Source organism: Crocuta crocuta, unplaced genomic scaffold (assembly GCF_008692635.1).
Source record: "Crocuta crocuta isolate KB4526 unplaced genomic scaffold, BGI_CrCroc_1.0 scaffold213, whole genome shotgun sequence".
NCBI classification, from domain to species: Eukaryota; Metazoa; Chordata; class Mammalia; order Carnivora; family Hyaenidae; genus Crocuta; species Crocuta crocuta.
Window position 1 is genome coordinate 1,847,897 of NW_027529442.1, and position 20,072 is coordinate 1,867,968.

Sequence of the window (20,072 nt, forward strand, 5' to 3'; positions counted from 1 at the left end):
TCTCACAGTTTGTGGGTTCGAGCCCCGCGTCAGGCTTTGTGCTGACGACTAGCTCAGAGCCTGGAGCCTGCTTCGGATTCTGTCTCTCTCTCTCTCTCTCTCTCTCACCCTCCCCTGCTCATGCTGTCTGTCTCTCTCTCTCTCTCTCTCAGAAATAAATTTAAAAAAACATTTTAAAAAAAAGATTAAATGAGAGAATTAAAGAGAAGTGACTACCATATTGCCTAGAATAGATCATAAGCTAAAGATGCTGGCTACATTTTTTAATGAGATCACAATACCAAGATAAATATCAATAGCATAATGGTTCCATGTTACAGTGTAACAAACACATGCTTTCATTCACTGTCCTGATCTCTCCCTGGTTTGCCAGTGTTAAGAAGAAAATCCCAGGACCCAGATGGTATCCGTTAGGTTAAGACCCCAAGTCCGTAAACCAAGACTTAATACCTAGCGTAACTGCAGTTTCAACCCCCAAACAATATAACCTTTAGCCAGTCGACTCAGGAATTTCCTGGCCAGCACTAGGAAGTTTACCGAGAGACCCTTTTCCACTCCCCTTGAGGGAGATCTTGCCTAAAACACTGAATTCTTGGCTAATAATTTCCTCCCCTACAACCTTTAAAAACCTTTCTTTTTCTGTGGCCCTTTGGAGTTCCCCTCCGCCACTTGCTTAGTTGGGATGCTGCCCGACTCATGATTCATGAATCGTTTAACAAAGCCGATTAAATTTTTTTTAATATACTCAGTTGAATTTTTGTTATTTAACACTAGAATCAGAGTTTTTAATGTTCACAAAGAAAATGGAGCAAATGAGCAGGTCCCAGTGACATAAACAGGCACAGCATATGTACAAACAGTTCTTCACAAATGCATCTTACCAGGTGTATCCTGGGTCGATGATGACCACAATTCATTCCCATTTTGAACCCCCCCCTTCATTTTTCACTTCATTCTTGCTCTGACTCTCCTACACTTATAAAGTCCATAGGGTATCCCTCATTTCTTCTTTTTTTTTTTACAAATAGTTTACTGTCAAATTAGTTTCCACATAACACCCAGTGCTCAACCCCACGAGTGCCCTCCTCCATGTCCCTCATTTCTAAATCAGAAGGATGAGAACCTGCAGCCACAGAAGGGGAAGTTTAGGATCTGAGCCCTGTAATATTTTTCAGACAGAAAACAATCTCCCAGTGCCTCTACCCAGGAGATGGTGACCTACTCTGACATCTCAGCTGCTGCCCCTCTGAGCAGATTCACACACCTCTTGGCTAACGCCCCCTTGGGCAGGCATCCAGTCATGTTTACAGTTATTCATTGTGACTGGCTCTACACGGATAGTGCCTTTGGTGTCAAACTGAATGGCCCTGTAGACCTCTAGCCCAAGACAGCCAGAAGATAGAGACATACATTAAATAAGACACAGGCAGAAACATAGCGTCCACTTTCCGGAAACGGAAAGGGACCGAAGCAGACCTGCCAGAGTCCTCCAGAGCTCTAGTGTGGGGAGGCCCACAGCAAGGGCTCAAAAAAATTCTGAGTTTCTTCAGGATCCGAAAGCTTGCCAGAAAGCTTCCGTAGGTGTCTACAAGCTGGTATGTCAGCAAGGAAAAAGATGAACTGCTTTGCGGGGGAATCCTCTTGAACCAGAAGGACGGATGGATATGCGTGCTAGGTGCCAGGAAGCCATCCTGAACCTTTGAGCTAGTGCACATCCAGTGTGATTGTGTGCAACTCTCCGTGGAAGAGAATTGCTCCGAGAACGCAAAGTGGAGAAGCCCCCTTCACCATCTGTATTAATCTAAATGCGGTGTTATGGGGGGAGGGGTGAGAGAGTGAGAAGAAGAGATGGCCTCCAGTCCTCTGAATCCACTATAATGAACACTCTGTGTTTAAACAGCGCGAACTTGCATTTCCTCGAATGGCATTCAGACACAGTCACATAATTGAGAGTGAATCGAAGTACTCTAAAAAGAGCGACACCTTTCCCCACTGACACAGCTGTACTGAAAAATCAACCCATGGCTCTAAGGGAAATGAGAAAACACAACTGGTGATTTCTGGCAAGGCATCCGATCTTCATTTTTGTGATCCCTCAATTCTCAGTTCAAGTATAAACAGACTTTTTTCTTCCCCCTGAAGTAGGGAGAGGATTAGGCGGGCAGGACGCTCTCTGAGTTCTGCGTAGCGTATGTTCATACGCTTTCCTTTTGTAGCATTTATGGATTCATTCTGGAGTAGGGTTAAGCTGGAGCAAAGCAATTTGGCGTGCTTGCATTTGCTTTATTGCAAGTGCAGTCTGCAGAGGCCACCCTGACCTGAGCGGCAAAAAAAACAACTTCCTGGAACCCTGAGGGGGATGCTGATTATTTTCCTTTCAGGGATGCTCCAGCTGAGACTTCCTCCTTACAAGACAGAAAAATAGCTTCATGCAAATTATCCTCAGGAAAGTGGGTGCCCCGGGGAAAAGAGTGATCATTATCGCACAAACTTAATTTCTGACCAACGTCAACGGTCAACATCGCCCTGCGGTATCAGCAATGCCACACAGCCTCGGGGTCAGCGTTCCAATCCATGCCAGCCTGAGGACCCGATTCAGTGACAGATGGGACTTCCCCATCTGTATGTCCTCTTCTGTATGCTACAGCGCTGCTCTGAATAAGGGATTGGTAGAAGAATTTTTAATGTTCTGCAGTTCAAGTTTAAAAAGCAATACGTAATCATTTTTAAGTGGAAATACGTCCCATTTCTTTTAAACATGTCTACATAGAAAACTGACTGTTAAGACACCCCAAAATGCCAGAGGCGGTGACCCCCAGGCAGTGGGATCTTGAGCAATTTCTATTTGATTCTCGTTTGCTAATCCATTTCCCAAAGAAACGAAAATGCAAATGTAGTATTTTTGTAATGCGAATAAAGTAATTGTAAAGTGGTTTAAAGATAGACTGGCATTTACAAAAGAGCGTTTCTGTCTGCAAAACAAAGAAGCATTTCCATTAAAATAATAAAATTGACCTGCACCGTAAAGAAAGAACTCCCACATAGCTCATGGTCCACTTGGCTACTATTACCATCACTGACTCTTCTTAAGTACCTGCTGTGTGTTCTGCTCTGCATGGGGCATCAGTACTGGGCTAAGTAACTCAGGTGATAACTAAGTTATATACACCCTTGGGACCCTCCGCGTGTTACTGCAGTTGGAGAACCTGAAGAACAGCATTTAACAAGGGCATTAATCTGTCCACCTGGCCTACAGGGCACCTTGTCAGAGAATCTCTCCCAATCCTGCTGAGGGGGATTAAGTAGAATTAAGCAGGCAGCCAGCCAGGTGGACCCTGTGCCGACGCCAGCAAGTGTGGGCACCTGACCTAGATCAAGCGATTCAGATACTTGCCCCCCAGGAAAGAGGAAGTGGAGTAATCCCTGTCAGTCTCTATCTACCCCTTAAGTGGGACAGAGGGAACAGCAGGGATAGTCGCGGTGTCCCCGGCTACATAGAGCAGAGCAGCCGGGATGCAGGGAGAGGACGTGCGGCCCGAGCCGTCACTGTGAGTCAGGATGGAGACACTGAGAGACCGTGTGGCTTATCCATGTACCAGTCCTGCTCCATCTTTTGTTGCTTTTGTTTGGTTTGTTTCTTAAAAACAAATGATTCTGAACTAACAGGGAGTTAGAAGCGCCGAGGTTATGACACCCAGCATGGCTGATTCCCTCTCCGGTCCTTTCTGCAGATTTCAGCTACAGTGTCTTAAACCCAAGCCCTCCCAGACCAGCAAGTATGAAAAGGTCTGCTCTGTTTTGCCTCCTGTTGCAATAGGACTTAACTTTTAATTATATATGTGTTGTTTACTATTACTGTTATTGTCTCCCTCCTTAGACGTAAAATCATCAGCGGGGACCCACGTTTCTTGCACCTCCTACAGCACGTTCCTAGCACATTCCAGGAGGTCAGGGGTAATGAAAGCATCGGTTAGTCAACTGTGTTAATATATATCCAGTCATTCAATATACAAATAATCACTAAGCACTTAAAATTTGTAAAACTTGGTCCTCTCTCCATAAGGAACTAATGTCTCAAAGAAGGATATTAGGTATATATGAAGATAAGAAATATCCACAGAGCAGATACCACTAAGGGCTTATCCAACATACATCCCCTCTTCTGCCTTAAAAGTAAAACTGAGGGATGTCTGGGGGGCTCAGTCAGCTAAGTGTCTGACTTTGGCTGAGGTCGTGTTCTCACAGTTCCTGCATTCAAGCCCCTCATCCAGCTCTGCATTGACAGCGCAGAGCCTGCTTGGGACTCTCTCTCTCTCCCTCTCTCTGCCCCTCCTGTGCTCGCTCTCCCTCCCTCTCTCTTAAAATAAATGAATAAACTTAAAAATAAGTAAAACTTAAATTTTACTGGAGTGTCCTCTGTCCACGACGCCATATGCCCAGAGAAGGTGTGGATTAACCCAGCTCAGTGGTAAATCCTGCTTAGTTTAAGAAGAGAAAGGGTTACAGCTGCTCAGATATCATGTCTTTAGCCCCTAAGGGGCTAAACAGGCAGAACAGGGTCAAGACAGCCAGAGCTCCCACTCATACCCCCAACACATGCACACGCACGTACATTCCCATACACCAGCCACGTCCAAATGTGAGCAGCCTCTTCTGTTTACTTAATGTGCTGACCAAACATTATCATTTTCTATGTGCACCATGACAAGAACACATTTAGACTGGAAAGCACCCAATCTAGGCCAATCAAGGTAATCCCATCCCATGTGCCACGGCCTAATTTAGAAAGGAGTACATGCAATCAGCCAAACATCACCTAAGGAGAAGGCTGCTAGAGGGGTTACAGGAAAGGTCACTTGTTTTTAAAAAGGAATACAAAGAAAAGTTTCTCATGCCAAGGGATGCTACCATATGTACAGGTGACTCCCCAGAATGAAGCAGCCATCTTAGAACCAGGAAAGCACCTTGGTCTGAGGACCAAGTCAAAACGGTGAAGATGGTAGAGGAAAAAAGCAAGAAATGGAAACTTTAATGACATTGGTGAGCCATTGAATGAACACAAGCTGGAGCTATCCAGTTGGGATATCTTGTTCTTGAGATAATTCGTTTTCCTTATTCTGATGGCTTTTATTTTGTGTTCAAAAGAAAGTTGGTAGAGAAATTCACAAAATAATTGACAATGCTTAGCAGTCTGTCAACAGCTTGGTGCTCAAAATCCTCTCCCTGCTGCACAGTGACAACCATCAAAGGCACCCTGGTGGGTCCCCAGTTGCTTGGCACCAGGGAAAAGTAGATTGAGGCTGGATTCCAGACATTCAGAGCCCAGGTTCTATAATGCCTTCCCATCAATCATGGCATCCATGGAGCTCTGCGGGTAGACATGGACAGGGTGGGAAGCTTTAATTTCTTTTAATTCCCTTATTGTTTAAACCATTTTGAGTTGACTTTCTGATTATTTGCAGCCAAAAGCTTCTTGACTGATAAATCTATCTTCATACAATTAGCAACAAATTTATGTGACTCCTTGGAGCCAAAGACTCAGGAGAAAATGGTGCAGAGATATGTAGTCCTACCCACATTCCTCCAAATCTTCAAATGATGGGTCTTAAGTGAATTTCTCCCAAAGAGGAAGATAATTGAAATGCGAGGAAAAGGATTAACCATGTGATCATCTGACGCTCTCTCCATCACGAGAGTCATAAAGAACACCACAAATGCTAACGCATCACCTGTCTCAGTAGTGGGCAGCATATTTTAAGCATACCAACTTTACTTTTTGTTATGCTTTCTGTATATTTCCCTTTCTGATCTCAAGAACTTCAACAGAGTTTGCATTTCCTTTGTCCCAAAGTAGAAAGTACTAGAAGGCAATCCCTAACCCCCACCAAATCTGGCCCTTGAAGAGCCAAAAATTAAGTCCTCCATTAAGAGAAACCTCGGGCTGCACGTAGCCCCAGTCCCAGTCCCAGGAAAGGCCTCAGACTGTTCAAGGCTAAAGCCATCCTCCGACTGCCCTCAGTTCACCTAATCAAAAAGAAAAAAGAAAGAGTCCTATGGTCTGAGTCAAGGCTGGGAACTGCAGATACAAACTAGCCAATTTCTCACTGCTTGCCTGAACCCCACACGGGCCCTTTGAACTCACCTCATAATTGGTCATTTCCAAAGGATTCTCAAAAGTCATGATTGGGTCCCACCAAAAGTAATGAGCACCTCACAGACACTGAATGGTCAAAGCTGTTACCAGCAGTGCTGTACAATTGTCATTGGTGCTTATGTGATGATGCTATGTGTATTGTAACACCCCCATCCCTTACTCCTTAAAAACCCTGTTCGCTATTCTTCCTGGCTTTACCTTGCTGCCACTACACCGGTAGGCAGGTGAGCCCCTGCTCGAGCTTCTAATAAAGACCCTTTTGTATTTGCATCGGTGCCGGCTCCTTGGAGGTCTCTGGGACCCGCGATTTGGGCACAACAGCCCTCACTGAGGATTTTTCTTTCGATAGCATAAATTCATGGAAAGGCACGTTGCTAGACACTAGCAGATAAGGGTAGGGATAAAAACAAGTTTGGATTGTGCTGTTTAAAGCAGTTCTGTTTCCTTTCATCTTGTTTGGGTGGGATTGGACCTTCCTCCTACTGGGGAGAAGCTGGAGGTTTTCTAGTTCCTAAAAGTAGTAGAGGCTGGCACTCTGTTCCGAGGCAGATCTCTAGGGAGGTGATGGGACCTTTGATAAGAATGATGAGGGGATGCTGGGAAAATACTGGGCCCCTGAAATCCCAAAGAGCCCAACCTCCTATGGAGAGACATAGCAGGGCCACCCAACATCGCATGGACAAGGAACCTCATAGAGTAACCAGCATGGACTAAGAAACAGAAGGCCTTTTCTTGAATGTTCTGTTTGTAGAGGCCAAGAGTAGGCATCCCCAAGATGGGCAACTTTGCCATGATAATTATTTTCAGCTGAAAAGCAATTGAGGGGCACCCAGGTGGCTCAGTCAGTTGAGCGTCTGGCTCTTAATTTCGGATCAGGTCGTGATCTCGCAGTTCAGGAGATCAAGCCCCAAGTCGATCTGTAAGCTGGCAGTGCAGAGCTTGCCTAGGATTCTCTCTCTCCCTGTCTCTTTACCTCTCCCCAGCTCTTGCTCTCTCTCTCTCTCTCAAAATAAATAAATAAACATTTTTTAAAAAGGCAATTGAAACCCAGCAGATTTGAGAAAAGCTCTCACCTAGGAGAAGCAAAGTAAGACCTCTTTCATCAAAGTCGTTTCTTTGTCCCACTGCTTCCGAGTGGCCCAGCAAACATTTGTTTACCACATATTTCCTCTTTTTCATCTTCCTGTGAATTGCATTCCTTCCCTTTTGAGTCCCAGACCCTCTACTCCCATCTCCTTAACTCAGAATGATACATATTCCTCATTTTGCCTGTCAGAGTTTCCATGTCTATGTGGATTCTCCATGTGTGAAATTAAATTTGTTTCTGTCTCATGTCAATTTGATTCTTAGTCCTCTAGATGGTCCTTGAAGAGAACAGGAAAATCTTGCCCCCCGAACATGTGCTATGGCAGACATGTCCCACTTCTGCATCAACAACACTAAGTGAGCAGACACCCCAAACACCACTAAGATAGAATTTTCCAAAATTTTGAGGGGAAAAAAAAACTGTAATGAGGTATGCATGTATGCATGATTAAAATTCAGGCATGCAACACTCAAAACAAGTTTTCAAAATTAAACCTTTAAATCAGAATGCAGAGTTGGTTTGTACTTTTAATTGGCTTAACATGTCATGAGCTCCCAAAGGACACCACATTGCCGAGCCCAATCCCCACTAGTTACTCAATATATTACTGCGAGTTCTGCTACCTTAGAAAGGGAAAATTAACAATAAGATAGACAGCTCCACAGCTGGTGGACATTCCTGGATATTTTCAAAAAACATCCAGATAAAAGGCAACAACAAAATGCTTTTATTTTAATTCTCTGTAAATAATGCCACACCCCTTCATGGGAAATGGACTAGATTTCCCTCACTGTGCTGGGAATTAGTGACGATGGAATATAAAGAAATGAAGTGCCCTATATGCATGGCACTTTAAATGGTTGAGATTCCCAAATAATACAAAAGCATTTTCAAGTCACACATGGGATATGAAGTGAAATGTTCTTGGAGGAAATCTTCTCTAATAATACTTACCTACTTCAGAGAGTGCTGGGAAGCTCTATTAACACCAAGAGAATACTTTTAGATCTTCAAATAAAAGGACTATAGAAATGCAAAGTATTATTATTATAGTTCTGAAATAATTTCACACCTAGGGATGAGAAAACCCCAGGCCAAATTTTACTGCTTCTCTCCTGCCTGATAAACAAGAAATGCCACAAGCAGGGATGGGGGAGGAGGGTGGAAAGCAAATAGAACAAAGACATCAAAGTTCTTCTCTTTTCCTTGAGCTTTCTATTCCCTCTAGATGTCATTTTAGAGGACTCAGGGGGAAAAAATGAGTCCCTTTAAGGTCAGGGTTAAGTACAGAGACAATGTTCTCATTGCCTTTTTTTCTTTTTTAAACCGGATAAAGTAACTACCAACTGAGGTGAAAAAAATACCCTTGTCCACTTCTGTGGGGCACAGTTCCTCCCAAAGCACTGGGCAAACTTTAAAACGGCCCAATAAATGATTACCTGAATCACCCACCAGTGCAATCTCACTTAGGAGGTCAGAAAGCAGCTGCTTTAACCGACACCAGGATTTCTGCTTAGCCACTAAGAGCACAAGACTGTCATTTGTTGCTGCTGATGGTGGTGATGCTCTTGCTGATGGTCGTGATGGTGAGGATGGTGATTACAGTAAGGGCAGGACACAGAACAGAAGTCCTCAAACCCTCCTCCTCAGTGGAACCGTCTGTGGAGCTCTGTAAACTACAGATTCGCGGTCCCCATTTCAGATCTGCTGATTTTGAGTCTGAAGATGGACCTCAAGTTAGTGTTTTGTTTTGCCACTAGGATAACAACTGAAGTGACAGGACTTGCAAACAATGTCATGATTGAGAATGCAGGCTCTGTAGGGGCACCTGGGTGGCTCCATCAGTGAGGTTCTGACTTAGGCTCAGGTCATGACCTCGCCCCATCTTGGGCTCTGTGCTCAGAGTGTGGAGCCTGCTTGGGATTCTGTGTCGCGCGCGCTCTCTCTCTCTCTCTCTATCTATCCCTCCCCTGCTCGTACTCTGTCTCTCTCTCAAAAATAAATAAAAACATTAAAAAAAAAAAAAAAGAATGCAGCCTTTGTAGACAGACTGGTTGTAGTCTAATCCCAATTCTGACACTTATTATCTGTATGATTCTGAGTAAAATACTTCAACCTTAAACCTCAATTTATACAACTATAAAATGGAAATGCCAGTACTATCCACACCTCATAAGGAAGACACCTAGGAAACTAAGCAAATTTTGAAAGCTGATGTTAATTCCAAGGAAGACCAAAAGTTATATGTTAAAGAAAACATTGCCAACCAGACCAATGTGATGATGTAAGTATTACATATGGATTTAAACAAAATTTGTGAAAGGATTATGTTAGGAGGCTATGGGCACCAGAAGCGGTGAGGGTGGGGAGTGTCAAAGAGCCATTGCTGAAATTGATACAGCAGGGGAAAAAAAAAAAAACATACAAGCACATTATTTGGAAACAGAGATAAACACAGGAAGTATCAGAACTGAAAGTTGCCAATTGGGGGGTGTGTGGGCGTTGGAAGGGTGGGAGAAACGCAGGAGGAGGGGGTCGGTGTTGCAGCTTTTCAGTATTTGCTTTTTGGTGCTGTTTTATTCAAACCACGTAGATAAGTTGCTTTGATAAAAATGAATTTTAAAAGATCATTCAGCGTCCCTCCTCATCAGGGAAATACAAATCAAAACCACACTGAGATACCACCTCACGCCAGTCAGAGTGGCTAAAATGAGCAAATCAGAGAACTCTAGATGCTGGCGAGGATGTGGAGAAACGGGCACCCTCCTACACTGTTGGTGGGAATGTAAACTGGTACAGCCCCTCTGGAAAACAGTGTGGAGGTTCCTCAGGAAACTAACAATAGAACTCCCCTAGGACCCAGCAATAGCACTGCTAGGAATTTACCCAAGGGATACAGAAATGCTGATGCATAGGAGCACATGTACCCCAATGTTCATAGCAGCACTCTCCACAATAGCTAAAACATGGAAAGAGCCTAAGTGTCCATCCACGGACGAATGGATCAAGAAGATGTGGTTTATCTATACCATGGAATACTACATGGCAATGAGAAACAATGAAATCTGGCCATGTGTAGCAACATGGATGGACCTTGAGGGTGTTATGCTGAGCGAAATAAGTCAGGCAGAGAAGGACAAATATCATATGTTTGCACGTATAGGAGGATTAGGAGGAACTTGACGGAGGAACAAGGGGGAGAAGAAGGGCGGAAATGGTGGGGGAAAGGGAGAGAGGCAAACCATGAGAGACTCTTGAATGCTGACAAAAACTGAGGACTGATGGATGTGGGAGGGTGGGGAGTGGGCATGGAGGAGGGCACTTGTGGGGATGAGCACTGGGTGTTATGTGGAAACTAATTTGACAATAAAGTATTTGTAAAAAAAAAAAAAAGATCATTCATAACATGTATAATATCGGACATCGTCACATACTAGGTTTACTGTAGGGTTTTTCGATCGACCAAAACCTGCTTTTTAAAAACTCATTGATATCCCTCCAACGGCACCACCAAAATGTCTCGTCCTTGAAAGTGTACAATCACCGCTTCCTATATCCCTGGTACACTGGATGTTCTAAAAAGGCATTTGCTGAACTGAACTGAGGATGGCAGAAAGACACTTAGGTAAAGAAAGAAGTTGCTCTGGGCCACCAAGATCCCATCAGGAAAGAGGCGGAAGCTTCACCTGGGGTGTCTGAGGTGAATGGTGGACAGTCCAGTACCGTGTACATAGCAAAAATAAAACTGTCGCCACCCAATTGTAAAGGGGTGAAGGGAAGGAGCAGTTCCCAGAGAGCGGCAAGAGTTCTAGCCACAGAAGGGAAGTCCTCGGCGGGAACAGCGGCCCTCCTTACAGGGTTAAAGCCACAACCAACCGGAGCACGGCAAGGAAGGTCAGGAATAATATTCCAACCTCGTGTTCTCGGATTTTCACCCAGTACCTTCCACTGGCTAATTCAACAAAAAGCTGGAGAGCTAGGGAGCCCAGGTTAATGCCAACAACCTTAGCCCCCCCGGGGCATAGAGCCTTTCAGAGGAACAAGAAGCTGGAGGCACAAACAGAATATCCAACACAAGCACGAGGCACAGTTCTGTTTTTATTTGTTTTAAGTTTATTTATTTTTAATAGAGAGAGAGAAAGTACACAAGCGGGGGAGGGACAGAGAGAGGGGGAGATACAGAATCCTAAGCAGGCTCCAGGCTCTGAGCTGTCAGCAGACAGCTCGACACAGGGCTCGAACCTACAAACCTTGACATCATGACCTGAGCCAAAGTTAGACACTCAACTGACTGAGCCACCCAGGCACCCCTGTTTTTATTTTCGTTTTTAAATTTATATCCTTTTTCTACTCAGCCTTATNTAGACCCACGACTTAGATAATAAAGGGGGTTAAGAACACAAGAGTTACAATTGAGCCTGGCCCCCAGACAAAGAGCCTAATTTAGAGTTAAGGAACAGATAAGGGCAGAACTTAAGTTAATACTTATACCTTTTCTAACTGGTGATGTATGGCAGTCCCTTCCCGAAGGCCTACTTTCTGCAAACACCCTCCCTTACACTGGCGGATGGGATGAGGATAGATAAGAGTAGCTAAAACATAACCCAAAAACAAAGGCCGACACATTTAGGGCCTCCATGGTGCTTACACATTCAATATCAAGTCAAAAAAGTTTCCACGAACAACTTATTAACCAGCTCAAAAGCATTCGTCCTCTTGAGAGCCAGACAGAATTACTCTTAGCACCATACACTTAACCTATGACCTAACCTTAGTGTTATTAACTTAGAACAAATGTGTATGTTATCCTGTTTTTCACTAAGAATACTCTGTTATTTCCTTAGTTGTAAGATTTACTCAACCTCACTCTGATTGGAGTAGTTCTGCAAGAATACTTCTGTAAAACCTGCTTCTGTACACTTTCCAAAGCACCTTATCACAAAGAGTTTTCCATTGTAAAAATTCCTTTTTATGATCTCATGTTATCGTTTGACCTATAAATAAAGACACCAAAACCGACAGGACAGAGATGCCTGCCTGGTGATCAGAAAGAATCTCGGGGCTCTCTCACTCTCTCTCACCGACATCATCCATCCTTCAGGGACCCCTGGACTGGCTGGAGCAGGTCTCCAGCAATCATCATCATCATCATCATCATCATCATCATCATCATCATCACCACCATGATACACTGATGTTACTCAGCATTTGACAGCTGGCTAAGCACCTTCACATACATTACCTTTATCTCCTCCTCAAAAGAGTCCAGTGCAGTAGAGAGGGCAAGGCTTACCCCGACTTTACAGGTGAGATAGAGACCTTAAGAAAAGTTAGGTATGTTGCCCAGAATTGTAAAGCTACCAACAGCGGAGCCCAAGCTCTTAACATCTCAGTTGGGGCTCTTTCCACCATACAGGGTTGTCAAGCTACTCACTCACAGTGAGGAGTGCAAGCAAACTTGATGTTCCTGTGGGGGAAAAAAATCATTAACCAACTTTGTTCTAGGCACTGCACAGAACACAGAAGAAGTCAACAAACAAGACACAAGGGGAAATGGAGCCAACGTGCCCATTCCATTCTCAAGAAACCACAAGCAATGCCAGAGACCAGAGTAATTGAGTTTTCAATCACATTTTACACATCACTGAAAAGAAGGTGTTCAGTAGGGCAAGAAAAGTGTTCAACAGAGGAATAAAAATTCAGGGAAAAGCAGAGGACTATCTCACGACTTTTGTTTCGGGAGCCCGGAGTAGGTAGAAGGAAATCATGGTCCCTTCACAAGCCCCCTGCCACAGAGAGACCAGGGCCCCAGAAATCGGAGGGAAGACCTCTCTGCTTCTCTCGCCCTTTCCAGCTCTACCCACACATACACACACAGCCTCTAAGAGCTTAGGAAACAGCCACAAGTGACTTCTTGTACCAAACCAAAAGGAATAGTGGGAAGTCCAGCAAAATAGCCCATCTTGAAATACTAATTGAGAACGCTGCACCTTTTGTAACCTACTGCAAAATGTGCACTTACTTGCACGTGAAGGAAGAATGTAATGAATGGTATTTTAATGGTAAACCTCCAGACATCTGCCATTTATTCCAAATCTAGCTCCCTAAGGTGTAAGCTACTCTACCAGTTTTGACTTCAGTGGTTGCCAAGCAATAGAAGCCAGTTGGCTAATTTGAGGATTATCCTAAGGAAATAAGGCACTCAGCAAATCCATGGCCAACTGGAAACTGAGGCTTAGCAACCATCGATCGTCGAGACAGACATGGAGACTAGGGAACGGGAACAGCTAAGGTGGTCCCAGAATAGAGTAGGTATTTTCAGAGCAGAATGCCAACTGGAAAAAAGGAGAAGAATCTCTTGGCTTAAGATTCAACTTGCCACGCGAGTACCCACCTAACCGAGCTAGGGATCCCGCGCCTAGCCCTAGGCTGAGTGCAGGCCCCTGGGTAAGGCCCCCGCTTATGGCTCCACTAACCAAATCATCTCAAAAGGAAGTAAAGGCACTGTCAGGAAGGGGAAACACATAAAGACCGGGAAAGAAAGGGGAATGAGGGAGACTTCCTTCAGAAGTTCCTTAAGAATCTAACTAGCTAGGGGCACCTGGGTGGCTCAGTCAGTTGAGCGCCGACCTCGGCTCATGGTTCGTGGGTTCAAACCCCATGTCAGGCTCTGTGCTGACAGCCAGCTCAGAGCCTGGAGCCTGCTTCTGATTCTGTGTCTCCTTCTCTCTCTGTTCCTCCCCTGCTCACGCTGTCTCTGTCTCTCAGAAATAAATAAAACATTTAAAAAACTTTTTTTAAAGAATCTAACTACCTAGCAGTCAGATCACTAATTTCTTAAGACGATGTTAATTATTGTCTACACACAGCCAAAGAAAGTGTTTACCTTGATGCCTACAAACCTTCAACCTGACAACTTTTACTTCCAGAGCCCTCACTTCTCATACGATCTGGAAGCTCTCTTTTCACTTGATTCCTAAAGACAAAGCAGAATTTGTCCTTCTGTAGGCACGACAGGCTCTTTGGAAATATCCTGAAGAGTGGGTAAATAATGTGTCCATGGTCCAATAGCTATAAAAGCCAAAACGGGACTGAATCCATGTCTGAATCCGGAATACCAATTTAACAACAAGAGTTTCACAGAGAGCAGAGGAAATGGACTGTGCTGGGTGAAAACCCTCTCCAAGAGAAATGTGAACCCCATAACTGTACCTAAAGATTGTCAAGGTTCTCAGGATTGCTACAATATCACCAATTCCAAAAATTTAAGAGAATTTTTGTCTAAGAAGCTATCAAGATGTGGCTCAACGATCCAGAGACACTCAGAGTTATATGGCTTAAAACCATGGCAGAAAAAGTCCAAGCCAACCAACTTTCATGTGCTGGAGTTTAGTCATCCCAAAGCAAATCCTCAAAACAGTGTTTTGAGAGCCCGTGTTCTGATCATTCAAGAGAGGTTTTCTCCAATTTGCCTGTAAAATTCTTCTTTGCCCTCAAAATAAACATTTAAAACTCAAACCCAGAAGTAGATCTGTCATAAAGTTAGGAATAACTTAAAATAGAAGGTAAATCAAAACGATTTTTCAACTTTAACTAAAGTGGTCACGGTCGTGATTACTGTAATAAAAATGACAGAAGAAAAAACCTAAAATTGTCAAAAACATAATTGATGATGAAAACAAATGGAAAATTATGGCATATTTCACCCTGGCCACCAAAAACTTTTGATGAAACTGCAGCCCTATAATTCCCCAGAATGAATTCTTTAAATTAAAATACTTCATGCAGAACAGAAATTAAACAATGAATCAAAGAACAATGCTCTACAGTCATATGCTTATAAATACACCTAGCAAAAAGGAAACAATTACATCTTTCCAAGTAAAAAACCAACTCGATTTTAATGTGTCACAGAAAGCTTTTCTGTGGGTACTTTTCCCATTGCTTCCAACTTGGAAGTTCATTGCCGGTAACTCACTTAGGGTCCACAGAGACTGGGCAGGGTGAAATGAACTATACTAAACTGGCTGGCTTCCTCCTTCCTCCAAATCTAGCTCCTCCACGCAACTGCACAACTGCCTCGCGTGATAAATTTCATCCAGCCCAATTCAAATGCCACTCTGCATTTTAGTTTAAATGCTTTATTTGGCCAGCTGGTTTTATTTAACCATCGACTAGAAGCAGTACGAGTGCATTCTTTTTCCATCTAGCATTAATCTTAGTAAACTTAGCTCCAGTGGAATGTCTTAACTGCTGAGAAGAAAGCAAAAGTCAGCAAGCACACAATTGCATTTGGCTACCCTCAGCACATCATTTTATTTCCTCCTGCTCTCTGCTAACTATTGCTCAGCACTTTTGCCTAAGAGGGAGGACAAGCAGGTGGTTAAGGAAGTTGTCCTGTCAGCTATATCTTTAATCCAAGTGTTTAAATCTCTGAATAAAAGAAAAATCAATGTTGTAAAGGCAATGTTTGTCAAGGCCATGTAATAAATACACTTACCTTTACAGACTGTTCTCAATGGATTTTCCTTCTTTGCTGAGCTTCAAAGCTACAAAAAGATAAAAACGAGAGAGGTGAGTTATCTGTGAGTAAAACAGCAAACGTTTTCTCTCTGAGTGTCTAAGTAGAATCTCCATATGCCATGGTATGTGGTGCTGGCCAAAGAAGCCACTGAGAAAACCCATGTCTCGTACCTCCCTCACCAAGGGGCCAATTAAAGACACTGTCCGTCAAGTGAAAACAGTGCACACACATCCACCCAGAAGTGAACCACACAAACTGGTCAGACCTACAGTCAGATCTTTTGGGTTGTGAACTCAGTAGAAGTGGAACGGTTTATAAAGCGCAGAGATGAAAATCAAAGTAAACATTATACGGCACACGCAATCTGACCAGGCATTTTATTCGCTTACTTCTTTCATTGTCATCTTTCTCGCACACTCGATTTCCATCTCTCTGAAACAGTTTTATGTGGGGAAACCTGTTCCATTTATGCGATGTGCATGGCCCTTCCTCACCACTTGTCCCCATGAGTACACGTGTACAAGCTGAGAAGCACAGTCCCCTTTCTCTAGGTAGAGAGAAACCACCCAAATGGGAAAATCCCACTTGACATTTCAAATAAAAATCTGACTTGGTAAATTAAACTTTCTGTGATTAAAACATGCTTTGTACTGAGCACACATGGAGGTGTGGTACCTTATAGTTTTTTTTTTTCTTAAATGTTTATTTTATTCTTGAGGGAGAGAGAGAGAGAGAGAACAAGCAGGGAAGGGACAGAGAGAAAGGGGGGAACAGAGAAGTTTAAGCAGGCTTGCTGCTGACAGCAGAGAACCCAAGGCCGGGGCTCCAACTTGTGAACCGCAAAATCACAACCAGGGCTGAAGTCAGACGTTTAACCAACTGAGCCAACCAGGCGCCCACACTATAGTTGTTAAGTAAATTGCAGTCCACCCTTATTGGAGGTTTTGCTTTCTGTGGTTTCAGTTACCACCAGTCAACAGTGGTCTGGAAGCAGACGATCGATCCCCCTTCTGACAAATTATCAGAAGGTCAAAAGTAGCCTAATGCCACTCACGGTGTCTTCATCATTCACCTTACTTCACTGCATCTCGCCAGCCTCTTAACATCACACTTCCTCACAAGAAGGGTGAGTACAGCACAATAAGGTATTCTGAGGGAGATCACATCCACATAGCTTTGTTACAGAATATTGTTCTGTTCTAATTTATTAGTAGTGATCGTTACTGATCTCTTACTGTGCCTAACTGATACACTAAAAAGCATAGTATGTACAGGGTTTTGGTATCCACGGTTTCAGACATCCACTGGGGGTGTCAGAAGGCACCCTTGGTCAATAAGCGGGGGTCTACTGTAGTAATGACATTTCAAGGGGCTGATTACTCATGTAATTACTCCATATGGTCAAAAATAATGGAAATACTGCCTCTTTCTGTCATTCTTGGCTAGGTCCCAACATCCCCCTAAACGTGAGGTAGTTGGAAATGGCCAAATAATTCATGATTTTCCATCGTTCTTCTTCTTTTCCTTCAGTGTCCTAAGTACCCATCTTAGCCCTTACCAAAGAACCCAATACCACAATTATATGACCGCTAAAGAAGAAGCCCAGACTTGGGATGTGATATAAATCTTGGGATACTAATGCAGGAGATAAAGCCCCTCCATGACACATCAGAAATTTCCCCTTCCCCCTGTGTTACATGGCTTGAAATAGAGTTGGGAGAAACATAATTCGAGGTAAACATAATTTGGAGAAGTCTAGATAAAATAGTATAGTATTGCATTTTGTAAAATATAAGAGATTTATGGTCTGACAACTGCCTTTCCATTTTAAACACATAGAAATGCTAAACAAAATACGGTGATAATTTATATACATATATCCAAATAGTCAAGTTCAAAAGAAAGAAAGAAGACAAATATGAAAAGAAAATGAATGTAAATTCTCTAGAATGAGACATCAATCTTCTTGAAAAGAGCACCCCAAGACCTCAGCAAGATAAATAAAAGCAAATCCACAGGTAGATACATCAGAAGGAAACCACAAAACACCATAGATAGAAAGTCTTAAAAGTCAACCAGAGAGAAAAAAAACAGACTCCTTGCAAAACAACTTGTCATCAGCAAAAATAAAAGCAAGACAGCAATGGAATAAGATGTTCAAAGTACTAAGGGGGAAAAAAGTTCAACAAAAATTCTATAGCCATGCCAAACCAATTACCATGTAAGAATGATACAGAAATAAGGACAGTTTTCAGGGAGAAAAAAAAAAAGATTGTTTTCTGCTCACAGTAGATTACTTTTGCTGAAAGAAATACTAAAAGACATAATTGAATAAAAAGGAATTGAACCCAGATGGAAGGAATGAGGATCAAAAAGCATGGTCAACAAAGAAATTAGCAAGCATGATGGTTAATCTAGTAAATTTAATAATAAATAATGGGTGTTGAATAATAATTACTAAGCCTTGGTTATAAAAAACCAACAACAATAACGACTAATTTTTAGGATTTGCAAATAAGGTGAAGTGAGTGGTTGGTCACAATTACATGGAATAAGAGAGGGGAATGAAATACTTAGAAGGAAGAAATAGATACTGATAAACTGTTAAAGATAAGCATTAAAGTTACTGCTAATTTGTTAAGGGTAACCAGCATTTCTTTCTCTGTGTATATAACCAAAGACACCCTTGCATATACACTCACAGACACGCATACAACAATGCTTAGAGCATCATTGCTAGAATCCCAAGACACTGAACACAACCCAAACATCTGTCAACAGTATAATGAATACATACATTTTGACAGTCTTACAATGGGGTATTATACAGCTTTGAAAAATCAGTGAAATAGTTATATACATCAACATCTACGTCTCTCAGAAATATGATATAAAACAAAGCAGCAAGTCATAGATAACTATATATATTATATATTATTCCATATATACAATATGTTCAAAATGACAAAAATACATACTATCTTGTTTTAGAATATAACAAAAGTGCCAAAAACCATAAAGAAAAGCAAAGGAATGATTTACACAGAATTCAGGCTACATTTAGCTTGAGGGCAAGGGAGGAGATATAATGAGAGGCATTGGGGTAAAATCTGGAATATGGTAATGCTCTATTTCTTGGCCAGGAGAGAAGTATCTCTATGTTCAGTTTATTATTTTCTATAATAATTATAATATAGTACAATAACTATAAATAACTGTAGACATACACTTCCAAAAATTATTTTGTATGCATGCTCTGTTTCACAATTTTAAAACACATAAGAGTATTCACCAAAAGAATAGAAATGTCCAAACCAACAGAGGGAACAATATAGCAAACAGAAAACTCAGCCAATTCTCTAGAGAAGACTGAAATAGAAGCAAGCAGGAAGCAAAGGAAAGTGCAGTGAGTAGAAAACACAAAACGAAATATTTAAAGTAAGTTCAAATATGCCACTAATCAGTGTAAATGGACTAAATACGTCTGTCAAAATAAATTTTTAAATTGAGTTTTTTAAACCTTGCTATATGATGTTTAGAAGAAACACATCTAGTGCTCGCTTCAGCAGCACGTATACTAAAATTAGAACAATACAGAGAAGATTAGCACGACCCCTGTGCAGGAATGACATGCAAATTCATGAAGCGTTCCATATTTTTTAGGCAACTGATGAATGGGAAAAGATAGTTGCAAATGACATATTAGATAAAGGGCTAGGATCCAAAATCTATAAGGAACTCATCAAACTCCACACCTGAAAAACAAACAATCCAGTGAAGAAATGGGCAGAAGACATGAACAGACATTTCTCCAAAGAGGACATTGAGATGGACAAGAGACACATGAAATGATGCTCAGCGTCCCTCATCAACAGGGAAATACAAATCAAAACCACACTAAGATACCACCTCACGTCGGTCAGAGTGGCTAAAATGAGCAAATCAGGAGACTCTAGATGCTAGTGAGGATGTGGAGAAATGGGCACCCTCCTACACTGTTGGAGGGAATGTAAGCTGGTACAGCCCTCTGGTAAAGAGTGTGGAGGTTCCTCAAAAAATTAACAATAGAACTCCCCTAGGATCCAGCAATAGCACAGCTAGGAATTTCCCCAAGAGATACAGGAGTGCTGACGCATAGAGGCACATGGACCCCAATGTTCATAGCAGCACTCTCCACAATAGCCAAAACATGGAAAGAGCCTAAGTGTCCATCAACAGACGAATGGATCAAGAAGATGTGGTTTATCTATACGATGGAATACTACATGGCAATGAGAAACAATGAAATCTGGCCATGTGTAGCAACA

General features: G+C 42.5%; 1 protein-coding gene and 1 non-coding gene across 4 annotated transcripts in view; one reads left to right on the plus strand and one right to left on the minus strand.

Annotated features, from left to right (window-relative positions):
* The window catches only part of FHIT (fragile histidine triad diadenosine triphosphatase), a 1,396,599-nt gene that overhangs the window by 1,342,700 nt on the left and 33,827 nt on the right, over window positions 1–20,072 (minus strand). For all 3 annotated transcript variants that reach the window (XM_077760238.1, XM_077760233.1, XM_077760234.1), the window contains exon 2: window positions 15,742–15,790. The gene's annotated coding sequence lies outside the window, so the exon portion shown is untranslated. The remainder of the gene's footprint in view (window positions 1–15,741; window positions 15,791–20,072) is intronic.
* Window positions 19,319–19,425, plus strand: LOC144228449 (U6 spliceosomal RNA). The gene has a single exon (XR_013334202.1). It is a non-coding gene; the product is annotated as a U6 spliceosomal RNA (small nuclear RNA).